Source organism: Rhincodon typus, unplaced genomic scaffold (genome assembly GCF_021869965.1).
Source record: "Rhincodon typus isolate 14 unplaced genomic scaffold, sRhiTyp1.1 hic_rhity00007612, whole genome shotgun sequence".
NCBI lineage: Eukaryota > Metazoa > Chordata > Chondrichthyes > Orectolobiformes > Rhincodontidae > Rhincodon > Rhincodon typus.
Window position 1 is genome coordinate 5,313 of NW_025973250.1, and position 3,882 is coordinate 9,194.

General features: G+C 44.2%; 1 long non-coding RNA gene across 1 annotated transcript in view; it reads right to left on the bottom strand.

The window, feature by feature from the left end:
- The window catches only part of LOC125482244, an 8,515-nt gene extending 4,648 nt beyond the window's left edge, over positions 1-3,867 (bottom strand). The window contains exons 1-3 of the long non-coding RNA XR_007261582.1: positions 3,802-3,867; positions 3,225-3,376; positions 3,074-3,096 (exon numbers count right to left, since the gene is read on the bottom strand). This is a non-coding gene — a long non-coding RNA (uncharacterized LOC125482244). The remainder of the gene's footprint in view (positions 1-3,073; positions 3,097-3,224; positions 3,377-3,801) is intronic.
- Between the last annotated feature and the right edge of the window lie 15 nt (positions 3,868-3,882).

Below are 3,882 nucleotides of genomic sequence, written 5' to 3' on the forward strand. Positions count from 1 at the left end.
TGGACCCTGAGAACAGCCAGAAGGCCTGTCAGAAACTATAGGTTCTCCTCCTCCGTCTAGTGTCTAGGAAATCTCTGAGTCCGAGATGGATGCAGCCTCGATACCATTACCGCTGGAAGAGGAAGACACACTCCCAAGATACTCCAGACACAAGAGAAGCTCTAAGAGAAAGAACAGGTCTCCATCCCAGGACTTTTGGGGGTGGGGGGTAATGTAGTGACCGGAACCAGGGCCAAGTGGATCTCATTGACTCAGATCCTTGATTGGCTCAGGTAACAACCCCTATCAGGGAATCCTGGCTGACAGATATAAACAGGAGTGTCAGAGAGTCTCTTGATTCTAGGGACTGGCTCAGAGCTGGCTGGTTGCAGCCCATGCACTTTGCACATGTAAATAAAAGGTGACTTAGTGACAGGATACCAGCCTCTTTGCAGTTATTTCAAGTAAGGACATGGCAGATGTGATACAACGTGGAAGCATGTGGGGTTATGCACTTTGGAAGGAGAAATAAATGGACAGAATATTTCTCAAATGGGAGAGAGATTGGGAAGTGTAGATGTACAAAAGGACCTGGGTGACCTTGTCGATAAGTCACAAAAGGTTAACATGCAGGTGCAGCAAGCTATTAGGAAGCTCATGGAATGTTAGCCTTTATTGTCAGAAGATTAGAGTACAGGAGGAGAAAAATCTTCCTTCAATTGAACAGGAACATGTCTACAGCACATCTGGAGTAGTGTGTAAATTTTGGTCTCCTCCTCTCAGGAAAGATAGTGCAGTAAAGGTTCACCAGACTGATTCCCAGGACTGTCTATAGAGAGAGATTGGTCTGTATTCTCTGGAGTTTTAAAGAATGAGAGGTGATATCACTGATATTTACAAAATACTAAAAGGAATATGCAGATGCAGCTAAGATGTTTCCTCTGGTTGGGAATCTAGAACTGGGAAGCACAATTTAAAAAAAAAACAATAAGGGGGAAATGCTTGCTAATTCGGACTGAGATGAAGCTAATATTTTTATGGGAAGGATTTGTGAAACTTTGAACTTCCACATCCCTCAGTGGTTGAGAATTCCAATCTGAGTATATTTGAAGTAGTGGCTGATAAATTTCAGATTATCAATCACATACAGCGTTAGAGGGAGGGGATGAGTAAAAGGCATGAAGTGTTCGATCAGCCACAATTGTATTGAATGGTGGTGCAGACTTGACAAGCTCGAATGGCCTATTCTAACACTTTTTTTTTTATTGAATTCAAAGTTCACCATCTGTCATAGCAAGCTTTGACCTCATGCCCCTAGAACATTGAGAATAGGGAAGGGGTATTTGCTACAAACACAGTCTCTGGAGTATAACCTGTGAGAATGTGAAATTACCTATTTTGGTAAGAAGAATAAAGGAAGAAGCATATTATCTGAATGGGGAGAGGTTGCAGAGCTCGTGTACAGTACTGGTCACCTCATTTAAGTGAGGGTTTGAATGGTGTAAAAGCAGCTCAGAGGTTTACTAGACAAATACCTTAAATGGGTGGGTTTGTGAGGGCTAGGTTTAAATCTGCCAGAGGTTAGAAGGGCAAGGAGCTTACTGGATTGAAACATACAAGAACCTGAGGGGGCTTGACGGGGTGGATGTGGAAAGAATATTGCCTCATTTGGAAAAATCTAGAAATCGGGGTCAACTCTTCAAAATCTGGGCTGCCCATTTAAAACAGAGATGTGGTGATTTTATTTCCTCTCGTGAGGGTCACAAGTCTTTGAAACTCTCTTCCAGATAAAGGAAGTGAAACAAAGTATCTGAATATTAAGGCAGAGGTAGATAGATTCTTATAAAGCAAGAGGGTTAAAGATTACTGTCTATCCATGGTAATGTGGATTGCAGGCTACTGTCAGATTAGCCATAATTTTATTTAACAATGGAGAAAATTCAAGGGGCTAAAGGTGTTGCATTTCTGTAAGACAAACCAGGGCAGGCCTTACACAGTTAATGGTAGGACCCTGGGGAGTTTTATTGAACAGAGAGACGTAGGGGTGCAAGTACACATTTCCTTAACCATGGTGTCACAGGTAGACAGGGTGGTGGAGGCAGTGTTTGGCACACTAGGCTTCATTGGTCAGAACATTGATGTATAGACGTTAGGACATCATGGTGCAGCTGTATAAGACATTGGTGATGTCACTTTTGAAGTACTGTATACCGTTGCGGTCTCCCTGTTATAGGAAGGATGATGTTAAATTGGAAAGATTTCTAGAATTTTCTCACGGAAAACATTTACAAGGATGTTACTAGAACTGAAGAGTTTTGAGGAGAGGCTGGAGCACGTTTCCCCCCGGAGCATAGGAGGTTGAAGGGTGACCTTTTACAAAATCATGAGGGGCGTGGATAAAGTGAATAGCAAAAGTCCTTTCCATCGGGTAGGAGAGTTCAAAACTAGAGGGCACATTTTTAAGGTCAGAGGGGAAAGACTTAAAAGGGACCTGAGGGGTAACTTTTTCCACACAGAGGGTGGAATGAACTGCTGGAAGAAGAGGTAGATGCAGGTACAATTAAAACATTTAAAAGAGATTTGGATAGGTACATGAACAGGAAGGGTTTACAGGAATATGGGCCAAACACAGGCAAATGGGACTAATTTAGTTTGGGAAAGTTGGTCAGCATGGACCAGTTGGATCAAAGGGTCTGTTTCAGTGCTGCATGAGTCTGGATTCTATAAATGGCCCTCTCCTGCTTGTTGGTGGGTTAGGGAAAGGCATTAAGAAATATAGTGAGAGGGAAATATAGTGAGAAGCAGTGACGGAGGAGAGAGGCTGGGACAGTGTGAATGGAATCAGAAGGTGACACAAATGTTTGTCAATTTCATTACAAATAATCAAACAAAAACATTGATGGTGAAACTCAGAGGTTAACTTTTTTTTTTCTCCACAGATGCTGCCAGATCTACTGAGAGTTGCCAGCAATTTCTGTTTTGTTTCAGGTCTCCAACATCTGTGGTTCTTTGTTTCATTTGAAATAAACTTTGCCAAAACTTTTGGTTACTTTTTTTAATCTTTCTCTGACAATAAAATCACTGAAAAACTTACCTTTAATGTGACTGTCCCTTTTTCTGCAAGAAAAACACAAAACACAACATTTTTAAATGACAAACGTTCTGCAATCAGTTTCATAAGATGATCTTTTAGTAAACAAACAGGGATCAGCTGGAACTCTCTCAAATTCACACAGAGAACTTACCAAAGACAGAGCCATGACCATGAGCGACGACTGCCCCTTTGGTGACGAGCTGGACCTGGACATTCGTTTCCTTCACTGGATTAAAAATTGTGACACTGACCACCCCCTTCAGGCCTGCTCGAAAAACTGAGGGAGCCGTCACCAGGTAACCCCTAGAACAGAGTGGCAGACGTTAAGAGTCAATATCCCCTCCCAGACAAACAGCTGCCTCCTCCAACCCAATACCTGACCTGGCCACCCCGCCACCACACCGTTTCCCCCCACACTACTCTCTCTCTCTCAAGCTCACGCTCTGTCTCTCGCTCGATCTCACTCACTCACGCTCTCCCTCTGTCACTCACATGTGCACTCTCTTCCCTCTGGCACTTGCGCACGCGCGCGTGCTCTCTCTCTTCCCTCTGGCACTCGCACACGCGCGCGTGCTCTCTCTCTTCCCTCTGGCACTCGCACACGCGCGCGTGCTCTCTCTCTTCCCTCTGGCACTCACGTGCTCTCCGTCACTCATGCCACGTGCTCTCGCTCACTATCTCTCTTCCCCCTGTCTCTCTCTCATTCCCTCTCTCTGAGTGGAACTTACTGTCTTTCTTGGCAATGACAGAGGTAACAGTGGTAAAGTAGAATCCACCAGTAGCGGCTGACGCGCGCACACTCTCTCTCC